Here is a 15,703-nt window from a genome sequence, read left to right on the forward strand (position 1 = left end):
GCTCTGGAGACAGAGCAGCCAACAGCTGCAATGCCACCCTTATTTCTGCACTGCTGCTGGCTGGGGCGTTCATGTTGTCTGCAGAGCAGGAGGACTATTTTTTTTAATCCCGTTCCTGTCCTGCCCTGCAATACCCATTCCCACTCCCACCCACTCCCGCATTGTTAAATGTTTACCCTGCAGTGGAACTGGGATTTCACTGCTATAATAGCAGGAGCAGGATAGAGTCCTTGCAAAACAAACAAACCAACCCACCCAGTGCCAGATTACAAGTTATAGAGGAGGGGCGTGACAAATTCCATGAATGATAAAAGGAGACACAACTGGAAAAGTCTGTGCACCAGTGGTGTAAAATATTGTCATCCTGAGGGTCTGTTGATAAACCCGAATGTCAAACAACGGCTGACCTCTATTTCATTTAATATGCTTACGCATGGATTAATTACGTTTGTCATACAATATTTAAACATGGCTGCAAACATTTAAAAAAAGCATTAACAAGAACCAAACAGTATGGCCACAAAATTAAACAGCTTTTAACCAAGGACAACAAGAGATTCATTTTAGGCATACATGACATTCAGCAGCTGTCTTGATTAACTTCTCCCTCTCCATTGTCTTCTTTTCAAAATGTGTTCATACCAGATGCAGATGATTATTCCACCACTAATATCTCTGCATATTTGACTGCAAAAGGCCTTAATAAAATAAAAAGTACTCAATGAATTTGATTCATTTAGGAACCATACATGTTGTCAAAGGTTCTGTAGAATTTATGAATTAGAAGCGTTGAATGGTTCAGAAATGAACTTGACTATTATTATAGCTTCTGTGTTCAAGAGATTTAATCAGCCAAGCCATAAAATCTAGAAATGTATGGGCAACATTGCATGAATTGAATCCATCTAAGCAAACTGTAACTTGCATACCCTATTTCCATAATTTTTACTCATGTTTTTACTGTAATATTTATTCAAGATGGCAAGTTACTGTAGATAGCCATGTATCATCTGTTTCTAGATTGTTATGAAATAAAAGACTATTGGTCCAATCTTGCTTCATTGAAAGAACAGAGTTTTGACATTGACTTCAGCAGAATCAGGCCCTACAGTATGTCTCAAAGAAAAATAATGGAGTGGTTTTTCTATCACAAAATAAGCAAACTTTTCCTTGGTTTGACATATTCATCAAAGGTAGGGATATTGGATTTGTAAGAACCTCTAGCTTCCATATGGTTTTTCTTTCTGCTGTGTTTTTCATGAAAATGAAAAAAGAAGAAGGATTACACAGAGTGCAATCATGTGTATGAGCAGAGACCTGTGAAAGCAGTGGTCTCTGACAGCACAGTAACAAATGATGGCTTGCTGCTAACTCTTCAGTGGTGACTTAATGGCTAATCCATACAGCGGAAATAAATAGCTGCTTAGGGTCAGGATCTACCTTTCCCTTCTGTCCTGTATACTGGTGTCGAAACCATCACTTGTGCACGCATCTGAAGAGTGATTGTTGACACTGCACCTGGCTTGCCATCTTTTGCTCTGGCAATTCCATCTGAAACTGCTCCATCTGTAGGACTTCCTGAAGTCCTTTCCCTCTGCCCTGATACTTGAATTGTCAGAGGAAAATAAACCCATCCCCATCCGCTTTCTACTGCTCCTTTTCTAGAATGTTCAGCTTTCAGGACCCGCAGCAGCTAGCTACTGTCTACTGGCCTGTGACTTATTGAAACAAATCTACCTGTTTTGTGTGAATAATCATTAAAAAGGTGGGAAGATACAAATACTGTTTCTTTATACTTCTAATAAGGAGCCCTGCAAAAGGATTAGGGTTAAGACACAAACTTCCAGTGAAAAGCCAGGAACAATGTTAGGGACAATAGAGTTTTCCTTATTCAGCTTTAGGACAAAGCATCTCTTTCTGTGACATGACACACAAGGTCTGTTTTACAATTCAGTCAAACAGCGATATAACTGATTATTTGCCCTTTGCAAAAAGAAATACATAAATGACTATGACTAACAGACTGTATTTATAAAGCAAGATTAAATACACAGTAGTATTAGTAAGAGTGGCTTTTTCTTCTTCCTCTAATGCTTATGACAAACTCTCTGAAAGTTAATTGCAAATAGTTTATGACTAATACTCTAAACTAATGGCAGTAATTTAAGATGGGTGACATCAACATCCATCGAGAAGTAATTATCCTTGTAAACAAAGCTAGTCACAATGGGATCTAGCTATATATTTAAAAAGTTTTATCACAGAATATCTGCTCTAACATATCTAGGCTTTCCCTTAATAGCCACATATCCAAAAGCTTATATATAAACAAGTGCTATTGTGAAGAAGGCAGGGCTTCTGTATTCTGTCTGGTGTAATGCAACTTTCCCTTCTAAGGTCATTGAGTTCATTTCAGAAAGCCAGACCAGCTATTAGCCATTTAGAAGATTAGACTCTACATCAATCATTTGTTTGGGAAGGCATGAAACCAGCTGTCAGTTGCTGGAAATGCAATGGGTTAAATTTTAATAGCACTCGTCTTTTTTTCCAAGGAAACTGTAGTTTGTCATGCTTACAAGCTAAGGAAGTGTCTACATTCTCAGTGAATTTAACTGAGTCATTTCTCATGTCAGTATTCTGAGATGTGCAGCTGTCAAATTTCATGTGCTGTCAGGGTGGAAGATAAACAGCTGCTTCTTCAGAAGTGTAAGAAGTATGTACTGTTCACGATAATGTAGGGTTCTGCAGTATTTTCAAATATGCCAGTTCTCTTGAGGGAGCTATTAGTGCGAAGGAAGAAGAAAAACAAAAGGAAGGATCACAAAGACTTGTCTAAGGAAAAGTGTTTAGGCACTGCATTTAAGTTATGGCTTTTGAAATTTAGGATTTCTTGCTCATCCAACCTTCACCTTGATGCCTTTGTTAAAACATCAGCCTTAGAACTACATTTAAGGAGACATAACCATGGAAAATATATATTTCTCTTCTTCTATTGTCCCTCCCTCTGTACAACAAAGATGAATGATTATCTCCACCTTCATTTTCAAACATTTTAAACACCACAAAATATTATATGGGAGTGGCAAAAAGATTCTAATGATGAAGAACTCATATTTAGGGTGCAACACTGTGGAGAATCTCCAGAAAACTTTCTGTAGCTACTGGCCTCAAGCATAGATACTAGGCTCAAAGGAAATTATGAAGAATGCAAAAATTCACTTCAGTCATGTTACTTAAAGTAAGTGAGACAAAACCCCTTTCACTACTAACCAGCCCCAACCTTGCAACTTGTGCTGTCTCAGATTTAGACTGTAAACTCTTTGCGGGCAGGGACTACATCTTTACTTGTTTCTGTGAAGGGCATAGAAGACTTTTTTTGGTGATCAAAAATAATAAATAATTTCTCTCACTATAAAATTGATAGTAGCAATTACCGTGGCTACATGTGCACTGGTGGGTGCACTCACATGACAACTTAATCTTACTAGTCATTTGCACACAATTACTGTGAAAGAATGTACAATCACTGTAGTTGCAAGTGGGAACTGAATGTAATGAAGGCCACAGTGTGGAGTTTGTGACCTGTGGATGTCTTCAGCTTTGGAGAAGTCTTGCTCCGTGGCAAGGTCACTGTTTGGAAAGTTCATTAAACTGTGAAATAAAGTAGCAGCCTCCATTGACAGCTGTGGGCACCTGTCATATAGCAGTGGCGTGGCAAACTTGTTTTGGTTTTGGTGCAGGTGAGTTTACATGCCTTAAGACTCACTTTCAGTTTTGGATTTAGTTTTTTGGATTCACTTAGGGTGTGCCTACACTGCAGTGGGGAGGGTGCTTCCCAGCCTGGGCAGTTGGACATGCATTATTTAGCATACTAAATATAACAGTGTAGTTGGGAGGAAGCACAGACAGTGGCTCAGGCCCGAGTGTGTACCCAGGGGTTCTGGCAGGTTTGTACTTAGGTGGCTAGCTCCAGCAGTGCCCATGCTACCCCCAGGCTACACTGCTATTTTTAGCATGCTAGTTCGAACAGAGCTAGCATGTGTTCCTCTATCTGCACTGAGAAGCCTGAAGCTCAGCTGAAACTGTTGTGTGTTTGCCTGGTTTGAAGCTGAAATGATAGATGTGACCCAAGAACCTATTAATGCCCCTGGCAAAGGGCTGGCATAGCCCAGAGGAGATAATTTGTGTTGCTAACAGACTGGTGATGTCAGGCAGCTGACACCCAGTTAAGCACAAGCAATTTTCCTTCTCACTAGAGATAGGGGGCGGGAGGTAAACAAGGTGACTCTCAATCCTGGGCACCCCAAAAACCAACACAGTGGCACAGTCCTGGCAGGGTTTACACACACTCTGTTGGTTAGCTAACCACATTCCAAGCACTGGTAACCGAGATTCTGAGTGTGTCACAAGGGAGAAGGTTGAGAACAGACAAAAAGTTGCAATTTGTTATTTTCTGTTTGTTTATTTTGGGTAAGCGAAATAGAACAATGGAAAGCAGAAGATGGCTAGAGCAGAAGAAAAGGCAGGATGAGCAAAGAAACATGCTAATTTTGCTATGCTCACCAAGAAGCAGTTAGAAGAGCTGTGTGCACAGCGAGATCTGTCAGCTGCTGATCAGAAGAAATTGGAGCTGGTGGCTAGGCTGCACTCATATGCCATGAGGCAGGATGGAGTACCTGCTCCAAACTGGGACTCACCAGGGGTCCCTTTTTCTCCACCAGGGCATGTTGGAGACCAAACATACGGTTCCCCAGGTTATCCAGCAAAGATAGTAATAGTGAGAGGCCCAAAGCTGTGGAGGTTGGAGTGGAAAAGGCTGCCCGTGTAGGAGAGATGGTTAGAGCTGGAGGCCAAGAGACAGAGTGACGGGGCAGAACTGAAGCAACAGACGCTTGCTGACCAGGACAAACACAGGCAGCTTGAACAGAAGAGGAGGGATCCATGGGACCCAGGAGGAAGGACATAAGGATGTGTTGGATCAGGGACTAGCAGGCAAACAGGTGTGGGTCTAATGGCCACTAAAGGTTGTTCTGAGATTTGAACTGTGGGAAGGTTTCAGAGTAACAGCCGTGTTAGTCTGTATTCGCAAAAAGAAAAGGAGTACTTGTGGCACCTTAGAGACTAACCAATTTATTTGAGCATAAGCTTTCGTGAGCTACAGCTCACTTCATCGGATGCATTCAGTGGAAAATACAGTGGGGAGATTTATATACATAGAGAACACGAAACAATGGGTGTTACCATACACACTGTAACGAGAGTGATCAGGTAAGGTGAGCTATTCCCAGCAGGAGAGTGGGGGGGGAACCTTTTGTAGTGATAATCAAGGTGGGCCATTTCCAGCAGTTGACAAGAACGTCTGAGGAACAGCGGCGGGGGGGGGGAGGAGGAGGAATAAACATGGGAAAATAAACAAGGGGAAATAGTTTTACTTTGTGTAATGACCCATCCACTCCCCGTCTCTATTCAAGCCTAAGTTAATTGTAGCCAGTTTGCAAATTAATTCCAATTCAGCAGTCTCTTGTTGGAGTCTGTTTTTGAAGTTTTTTTGTTGAAGAATTGCAACTTCTAGGTCTGTAATCGAGTGACCAAAGAGATTGAAGTGTTCTCCAACTGGTTTTTGAATGTTATAATTCTTGACTTCTGATTTGTGTCCATTTATTCTTTTACATAGAGACTGTCCGGTTTGACCAATGTACATGGCAGAGGGGCATTGCTGGCACATGATGGCATATATCACATTGGTAGATGTGCAGGTGAATGAGCCTCTGATAGTGTGGCTGATGTGATTAGCCCTATGAGGTGTCCCCTGAATAGATATGTGGACAGAATTTGCAACGGGCTTTGTTGCAAGGATAGGTTCCTGGGTTAATGGTTCTGTTGTGTGGTGTGTGGTTGCTGGTGAGTATTTGCTTCAGGATGGGGGGCTGTCTGTAAGCAAGGACTGGCCTGTCTCCCAAGATCTGTGAGAGTGATGAGTCGTCCTTCAGGATAGGTTGTAGATCCTTGAGGATGCATTGGAGAGGTTTTAGTTGGGGACTGAAAGTGATGGCTAGTGGCGTTCTGTTATTTTCTTTGTTGGGCCTGTCCTGTAGTAGGTAACTTCTGGGTACTGTTCTGGCTCTGTCAATCTGTTTCTCCTCCTCCCCACCCCCCCCCCCGCTCTCCTGCTGGGAATAGCTCACCTTAAGTGATCACTCTCGTTACAGTGTGTATGGTAACATCCATTGTTTCATGTTCTCTATGTATATAAATCTCCTCACTGTATTTTCCACTGAATGCATCCAATGAAGTGAGCTGTAGCTCACGAAAGCTTATGCTCAAATAAATTTGTTAGTCTCTAAGGTGCCACAAGTACTCCTTTTCTTTTTGGACTGTGGGAAGTTATTTTTCCTGATGTGTTATTCTGTGTAATAATGGAACAGGGTTAAACCCCCAAGGGCTCAAGTAAAAGCCAGCCATGGCCAGACTCAGTGGTCAAGGGGGCAAACTTGCTGTTTACTCTCATTGGGGAAACCGACTCAGTGCTAAGTGTGTCTGTGGTACGGCATGGTCAGTGCTGTGACCCAGAGCTGTGCTGGGAGTGGGGAGGGAGACACTGGTAAAACTAGGAAATGCTGTGGGCCAGAACACCACTGGAAGCAGGGAAAGTAGGCAAGGCCATACGGTGACATGTGTCAGAGCCACCCCGAAACGAGACGCTGGGTGGCAAAAGTGCTGACAAATTCATAGACCCTGCAAAGGATGGGAAAAGCCCGGGGGATGGGGGGGAGGGGAAGTGAAGCAACTGCTGAGGGAGGTATAGATGTTAAGGAGGGGCACAGCCGTCCCTTGGGTAGGGCGAATCGGGGCAACCACTCCAGGCCCTCCGGGCCAGTGTGATTGGTTAGTGCGGTCGGTCCCGGAAGAGACGAATCCGTCACTTCTGCTCTGGGCCCCGCACCCTCCTAGGGACGGCCCTAAGGAGGGGGAAAGGTGGTCCTGAATCTATGGGGTTTGTGTGGTTATTTGAGATGTAATTAAACCTGAGGGGGATGGAGGAAGGACACATGCCTCACCTTTTCCCAAGGGGGGAAATGAACACTGCAGCTAACATCTGACGTTGTCATCAAGCTGGATTTCGGCATGATCACTGGAGCTGTTTAGTGACTGACTGCATGTACAAAGTTCAAATTAACAAGTAGTACAGCTAGCGTCCTGTCCAGGCAAGAGGGTCCTGAGATGATGGCTATGGAGGAGCCAGTGCCTGACCTTACTGCCTCAATGTAAGAGGCGGTGTGTGACTCAAGAACCTCTTAATGCCAGCTGGAAAATGGTTGGCTTAGCCCAGAGGAGATTGTTTGGGTGGCTAATAGACTAGTAGTGGCAGGGAGCTGACACCCATTTAAGCCCCAGCAGGGGTAACAAGGTGACTCGCAATCCCGGGCACACTGAGAACTGTCACAATAGGAGTTTGGATTTTGGCCCTTCAAGACAGGTGCTGTTTATGTAAAAACCTGATATAGGCTATATATTATGATATAGGCTATGTCAGCTCTTTTTACAGGCCCAATGTCCAGAATTTGGTCAAGAGGCCGAGAGGCCCAGTAAACAGTGAACAATATTAGCTAAGAGAAGCAGAACAGACAAAAGACAACCTTGCTTTTACTAAGATATGCATGGTCAGCAAAATGCCAGATGGGGAGCAGTAATTGGCACTCTTATCTGAAGCTGCAAACAGACCAGATGAAAGAGGCCCTATGTCTGGGTCTGTGTATACTCCTCTCCAAGAGGAGGTAACCATGCTCTCCCCACACAACAACCTTGAGTTTATGGAAGAGGTTCAAGCATGTCAGTATGAGATATGGCATCCTCCTCCCCTCCCCAGGTACCAGTGTCTGGCTTTAGAAGCACAAATGAGCAACTTGAAAGAATTTCTATTGCCATATACTTTTCAATGTTTTTCTGCTTTAACCCCCAGGTATGTACCTGTTGGACAATCAGAGGAGCTACTTCATTCCTATGGACCCCAAATCAGAATTCAGATATATTTTATACTAACACACTTCATACATTTTTAAAGAAAAAACACCTCTGTACTAATGGTATGTTACTTGTTAACCTGAAACCATTGGTGGAGACATTATGTAATCTTTGACTATTGGCTACTGTGCTTATCTTGTCTTGCTGCTAGACCTATCCAAGGGCTTGGGACTGCCTACCTCGTCATTTCTCTCCACCCATGGAAAATCCATATAATCCACTGTAATCAATTGTTTGGCAGTGTCTCTGAGCCTAATAAGCAAGGTGACACTCCGCCAGCACTGTCCGTAATAAACCTATGTGCTTGATTCTACACAGTGTCCATTTTATTCCTTCAGTCTCAAAATCAGGAGGCCCTGCCCTGCACTTGTGGGAAGGAAGGGATATGACACAAAAAGTCACCTGTGATAGATTTGTCCTAAAGCAGGTGTGGGCAAACTACAGCCCGTGGGCCAGATCCAGCTCACCAGCCACTTTGAGCCAGCCCTTGAGCTCCCGCTGGGGAACGGGGTCTGGGGCTTGCCCCCCTCTGGCACTCCAGTGCTCCAGCCGCGGTGCAGGTTCAGGGACTGCTCCATGTGGCTCCCGGAAGCAGCAGCATGGCCTCCTTCTGGCGCTTCAATGGGAGCTGCAAGGGCGGTGCCTGCGGACAGGGTGGCATGCAGCAGAGCCGCCTGGCTGCACCTCCGCATAGGAGCCAGAGAAGGGACATGCCACTGCTTCCGGGAGCCACCTGAGGTAAGGGCTGCCCAGAACCTGCACCCCTGAGCCTCTCCCCATGCCCCAGCCCCCTGCCCCAACCCTGATTCCCCTCCTGCCCTCGAAACCCCTCAGTCCCAGACCAGATCACCCTCCTACACCCAAACTCCTCATAGAATCATAGAATATCAGGGTTGGAAGGGACCTCAGGAGGTCATCTAGTCCAACACCCTGCTCAAAGCAGGACCAATCCCCAATTTTTGCCCCAGATCCCTAAATGGCCTCCTCAGGGATTGAACTCACAACCCTGGGTTTAGCAGGCCAATGCTCAAACCACCGAGCTATCCCTCCCCCCATCAGCCCTTATCCCCAGCCCCATCCCAGAGCCTGCACCCCCAGCCGGAGTCCTCACCCCGCCCCGCACCAGAGCACCTCACCCCTCCCCCGCCCCAGCCCAGAGCCCCCTCCCGCACCCTGAACTCCTCATTTCTGGCCCCACCCCGGAGCCCTCACCCCCTCCCGCACCCAACCCCAATTTTTTGAGCATTCATGGCCTGCCATACAATTTCTATTCCCAGATGTGGCCCTTGGACCAAAAAGTTTGCTCACCCCTGTCCTAGAGGTTTGTAAACTTCAGTGAACCTGGGCTGCATTTCAGGGTTATAACACTCAAAGCAAGATGAGTTAAGTCAGTCTAGTTAAGTGAACTTGCAGAGGGCGGGAGGGGCACCGGCAGCTAGAGCCGAACAAAAAACATTTCATCCTAAACTTGTTTCAGTGACACTGAAACATTTTTGAATTCGTGTGGGTGCTGCTGAATTGTTTGTGTCAGGCAAAACAAAACAAGCAAATTCTGAAAAAGTCAGAATGCTTCATTTCAACATTTCTGATTTTTGCTTCAAAACAATTTTTTTATTTAGAAATTTGCTTCAAATTTATTAAAAACATTTAAACATTAAATGCTTGAAACAGAAATTATTTGGATTGAACAAAGCGCTTTGTTCGACCCCAAATGACATTTTTCAAACCTTTTCAATTTGCTGAAAACGTTAATCAAATTTGTTTTCAGTTTGACCCAGAGTGAAATTTAATTTTTTTGGAATAGTCGGAGAATAGAAAAATCCTTTCTTCACACAGCTTTGTAGTGGCAGCCTTACCTGACTGATATTTTTTCTTCTAAGTGTTGAAACGTTTTATTTCACTGAGATCAGGTACAGTGGGGTTTGGTTTCTATCAATAAACAGAAAAATTAAGAAGCGTGTCACATACAGTACTCAGCCACAAAATCTTGTAGATGTTTCTTTAAGAAAATGTAATCATCAGAGGATAACGTTGCAGGTACAAAGCACTTGTTTACATTGTCAGCCACCTACTTCCAAGAGTGAAATCTTAAATGAAGTGGATCTAAATCATGGAGAGCAGCAGTTACTTGATGAACAATCAATATATCATTTTTGCAGAAAGCAAGAGTACAAAAATCACAGCATTTGATTTTTCTGTAGTTGTTGTCATCATCATCATGGGTGTTGATTCAGTTGGAATGAAAACACAAAACAGAAATATTTATAGACCACGAAAAGAGTTTCCCCAGAAAAATGTACTGAGAAAGGGAAGAGGGGGTAAGGAAAGGAGACATTTGGACAGTTTCATGTTATGATTAGTAATCATCTGTTCGGGGGAAGTGCACAGCGTGTACGAACCAGCCAGGGGCAGGTTTGGAAAGAGCATCAGTTTCTAATGCAAGAAAAGAGGAACAGAGATCAAGCTGAAAGTCAGGCATGAGCACTTTTGGGCGTCTAATTTATGTGCACAGATACCAGGTATATGCTTCCAAATTGGGTATTGTGCACAGGTGGCCAATCAGATAACTGGCCATATACTTACAGAAATACTTGATTTACATGCTTGCATTACGGATATGCATGCACAAATGAGATATGTATAAAAGTATGAGAGAAAACAATCAACTGAAACTAAGAATCTGGTCCAATGAGTATTAGATAAAGATATAGACAAGAATTATCACAAACTAAGGGTCCCGTTTGGTGGCACGCTAGGAATCAGCTACATCTTGTTACTCGAGCTAATGTGAAACTGCTGTTGAAATAGTTCTGTGAATTATTAACGTTAAATATCTATTACATGACTTTCAAAATATGCTCCTGCCAGCCCCTCCTGCCTCTCCCCCCCAAAAAATCATTAAGAAATTAAGGGCTGGCCTTGTGATTAAGGCACTGGGCTAAGACTGAAGGGAACTAGGTTCAAATCCAGGTGTCAAAGACTTCCTGTGTGACCTCAGGCAAGTTGATAGTTTCCTCACTCTGAGGGGATGGCTACACTTGCAGATGTAGAGTGCTTTGAGTTAAACCAGCCTTCATAGACTGCAGTAGGGAAAGCGCTGCAATCTGTCCACACTGACAGCTACAAACGCACTGGCGTGGCCACATTAGCAGCTCTTGCAACGGCCACAGAGACCAGTGCATTGTGGTAGCTATCCCAGCATGCAAGTGGCTGCAACTTGCTTTTCAAATGGGGGTGGGGTGGAGTGGAATGTGACAGGGAGTGTGTTGTGTGTATGTGGGGGGCGAGAGAGAGTGGGGTTTTGGGGGGGGGGGGGCTGAGAGCATGCCAGCATGCTGTCTTGTAAGTTCAGACAGCAGCAGACACCCCCGCTGCCGCCTCTCTCTCTCTCACACACAGCATTCCACAGTAATGGTTGCTTTATCTATGAGCAGATAAGCATGCCGGCTGTCAGGAATGGAGCTTTCAAAGGGCATATCCGCATTCCTGCAGCAATTCCAAAACAATGAGAAGAGTGGCCACTTGACTTAAGGGGATTATGGGATGTTTCTGGAGGCTGATCAGAGTGCAGTCATGCAACACCTCATTCACACTGACGCCTGGGAGTTTCAGCCAAGGCGCAACAAGCGTTAATCTTCTCGCCGAGGTGGACTACCAGGAGCACTCTAGCCGTGGAGTCGGAGCACTCTACGTGCCTTGCCAGTGTGGATGGGTAGTGAGCTAGGGCACCCGGGGCTGCTTTAATGTGCTCTAACTCACAAGTGTAGCCAAGCCCTGAGCCTCCACTCTCCATCTGTAACATGGAGATAAAACAAACAAAGTAAATACTGTTATCTATTTAGATTGCAAGCTCTTCAGCACAGGGACTGTTTCTCACCCTGTGTTGGTCAGTGTGGACGGCCTTGTGTAACAAGGATAAGCGCAGAGTCCTGCACTTAGGACAGAAGAATCCCATGCACTGCTACAGGCTGGGGACCGACTGGTGAAACGACAGTTCTGCAAAAAAGGACCTGGGGATGACAGTGGATGAGAAGCTGGATATGAGTCAGCAGTGTCCCCTTGTTGCCAAGAAGGCTAACAGTATATTGGGCTGCATTAGTAGGAGCATTGCCAGCAGATCGAGGGAAGTGATTATTCCCCTCTATTCGGCACTGGTGAGGCCACACCTGGAGTACTGCGTCCAGTTTTGGGCCCCCCACTACAGAAAGGGTGTGAACAAATTGGAGAGAGTCCAGCGGAGGGCAACGAAAATGATTGGGGGCTGGGGCACATGACTTATGAGGAGAGGCTGGGGGAACTGGGCTTGTTTAGTCTGCAGAAGAGAAGAGTGAGGGGGGATTTGATAGCTGCCTTAAACTACCTGAATGGCGGGTGGGGGTTTCCAAAGAGAATGGAGCTGGGCTGTTCTCAGCGATGGCAGAACAAGGAGCAATGGTCTCAAGTTGCAGCTGGGGAGGACTAGGCTGGATATTTGGAAAAACTATTTCACTAGGAGGGTGGTGAAGCAATGGAATGGGTTACCTAGGGAGGTGGTGGAATCTCCATCCTTAAGAGGTTTTTAAGGCCTGCCTTGACAAAGCCCTGGCTGGGATGATTTAGTTGGGGTTGGTCCTGCTTTGAGCAGGGGGTTGGACTAGATGACCTCCTGAGGTCTCTTCCAACCCTAATCTTCAATGATTATAACTGGGCCTCAATCTGAGTTGGGCTCTTTTTATCATAACTACAAACTACAAACAGCGTTAATAATAGTATATATGAGTCAGTATCATGTCATTTAATGTTGTTTGTCACTTATTCCAGTAGTAAAAAAGGTTCCTAAAACTCAGTGCAGTTTGCTCCAGGTACACTGTGCCTTCACACCCAAAACTTTAAAAGCAAGGAAATGCTAAGATCAGGGAGAGGCCTTCCCTGTACCTCACCAGCCAGGCATCATATTAAACATTGTCAAAGAGACACCTGGGCCCGTCATAGAAATATGTCTTCTACTTCCAAGAGATACAGACTGCAGTCACCACATTCACTTAATTCATCCTGTAACTTGAACCTATGCTAGTACCCATCCCCCCTTTCGTCCCCCCCTCGTCCCCCAGTGTGTGTCTTACATCTCTAAAAGGGCAACATATATCACAGGAGTGAATCCAGAATATAACCACTGAATGAGGCCAGCTAAAAGTGTAGGGCTGATGTTCAAGACCATTAACACTAATGAAAATGCACATTTTTCATTAGAGTCTAATAGCCTGCCACCAAATAGGGCAACTGCTGTGCAATGTTTATACAAAAAAATGGCTAATCACAACCTTTATTGTGCTCTTGGCTACAGCAAGCTTTTAAGCATTTGCAGCTATGCTGGATTATTTTAAATCACTGAATTGTTACTTAGTGAAAAAGAAAATATTATTCATGGTAGACATTATATGGCATTACATCCTGATTCCATTTCTTCAGTGTTTATGAAGGAGATTTATTATCATTTTGCAGTTCCCTGATGACTTTTATTCTCCCTTTTCTGGGGCGCTTCTTATTCTATTTATAAAATTGTCGAGGAATTAAGTAGCTAGGATTATAAAAATCTATTTCTAAAAAGTACAATCAGATACGATCCTGAAAAATCTTACTAACAGAACTTGCCCTTATTCATGCAAGAAATCCTACTGACTGATGTTAATTTGACTACTCACATGAGGAAGGATTTGCAGGCTTGGGAACATTATTTGTATGTAAATTTAGCTGGTAAGGAAGTGACTACTGAGAGGCCAATCCTGCAAAAGAGCTTACTCATTCAGGTTTCAGAGTAACAGCCGTGTTAGTCTGTATTCGCAAAAAGAAAAGGAGTACTTGTGGCACCTTAGAGACTAACCAATTTATTTGAGCATGAGCTTTCGTGAGCTACAGCTCACTTCATCGGATGCATACTGTGGAAACTGCAGAAGACATTATATACACAGAGACCATGAAACAATACCTCCTCCCACCCCACTCTCCTGCTGGTAATAGCTTATCTAAAGTGATCATCAAGTTGGGCCATTTCCAGCACAAATCCAGGTTTTCTCACCCTCCGCCCCCCCGCACACAAACTCACTCTCCTGCTGGTAATAGCCCATCCAAAGTGACCACTCTCTTTACAATGTGTATGATAATCAAGGTGGGCCATTTCCAGCACAAAGTGACCAGCAGGAGAGTGAGTTTGTGTGTGTGGTTTTTGGAGAGGGGTGGGGGGGTGGGGGTGAGAAAACCTGGATTTGTGCTGGAAATGGCCCACCTTGATTATCATACACATTGTAAAAAGAGTGGTCACTTTGGATGGGCTATTACCAGCAGGAGAGTGAGTTTGTGTGTGGGGGGGTGGAGGGTGAGAAAACCTGGATTTGTGCTGGAAATGGCCCAACTTGATGATCACTTTAGATAAGCTATTACCAGCAGGAGAGTGGGGTGGGAGGAGGTATTGTTTCATGGTCTCTGTGTATATAATGTCTTCTGCAATTTCCACAGTATGCATCCGATGAAGTGAGCTGTAGCTCACGAAAGCTCATGCTCAAATAAATTGGTTAGTCTCTAAGGTGCCACAAGTACTCCTTTTCTTCTTACTCATTCAGGCAGTTCCATTGAAATCAATGGAGCTACTCCTCTGTGTGGGAGCTGCAGAAGTAGGGTCTAATTTTCCATTTCAGAATGTTTCATACTTTCTAAGGGGATGTCTACACAGCAACCAGACACCCCTGTCTGGCCCATGCCAGCTGACTTGGGCTCGTGGGGCTCAGGTTGTGGGACTGTTTCATTGCTGTGTATACATCCGTGCTTGGGCTGGAGCTCAGGCCCTGGGACCCAGATCCTGGGCTCTGGGACCTTGTGAGGGTCCCGGTGCCCTAGCTTCAGCCCAAGCCCAGAAGTCTACACGGCAATGAAACAGCCCCGTAGCCTGAGCCCTGTAAGCCTGAGTTGGCTGGCCCGGGCAAGCTGCAGGTTTTTCTTTGCTGAGTAGAGATACTCTAAATTTCCACCAGTAGAAAAAGCAGAGTTACTGGCCTGATTCTAAGCAGCTGTAAATCAGTGTAGCTACACCTGAGCCTACTATTCCACCTGAGCCTACTATATCTAATATGATGTAGGTCTGTATTTCACGGTGAATGGGATTATGTGGTAATCTTTCTGTATGACTGTTTCCCTCAGTTCTGCATACTTCAATACAGGAAAGACACTAACAATAATTCAAGAGAAAAGCCCTTTCTGATTAGGGAGCTGGAGGGATAGCTCTCATGAGGAAAGAGTAAAAGAAGAAAATATGTCTAGTGTGGCAAAATAAAGGAGGTGGGGGAAACACGACAACTGTCTACAAATATATGACCTGTATCAGCAACAGGGATGAAAAGGATTGGTTAAGGTGCTAACAGAAGATGTAACTAGAAATAATGGAACTGAATATAAAAAAGAAAATTAAACTGACTGTCAGGACAATACACAACCCATCCACATGCCTTGCAATGCAGGGCTGTACCTTTAAAGCACAGTTCAGTCCTAAGGCAGAGATAAAGAATAGCAGAAAGAAAGAAAAAGTAATGCTTATTAGTGCTGAGAAATTCAAGGCAGCTCTTCAGGTTAGTATTATTATTTGCATTATTTTAGCATCCAGGAGCCCCAGTCATAGACCAGAACCCCTATGCGCTGTACAAACACAGAACAA

The 15,703-nt window shown here is 44.5% G+C and overlaps 1 long non-coding RNA gene across 1 annotated transcript in view; it reads right to left on the reverse strand.

Moving 5' to 3' along the window:
• Nucleotides 1-403: 403 nt before the first annotated feature.
• The window catches only part of LOC122462091, a 42,279-nt gene continuing 26,979 nt past the window's right edge, over nt 404-15,703 (reverse strand). Inside the window, exons 2-3 of the long non-coding RNA XR_006284445.1 lie at nt 9,879-9,951; nt 404-698 (exon numbers count right to left, since the gene is read on the reverse strand). This is a non-coding gene — a long non-coding RNA (uncharacterized LOC122462091). The remainder of the gene's footprint in view (nt 699-9,878; nt 9,952-15,703) is intronic.

Source organism: Chelonia mydas, chromosome 1, assembly GCF_015237465.2.
Source record: "Chelonia mydas isolate rCheMyd1 chromosome 1, rCheMyd1.pri.v2, whole genome shotgun sequence".
Taxonomy (NCBI): Eukaryota; Metazoa; Chordata; order Testudines; family Cheloniidae; genus Chelonia; species Chelonia mydas.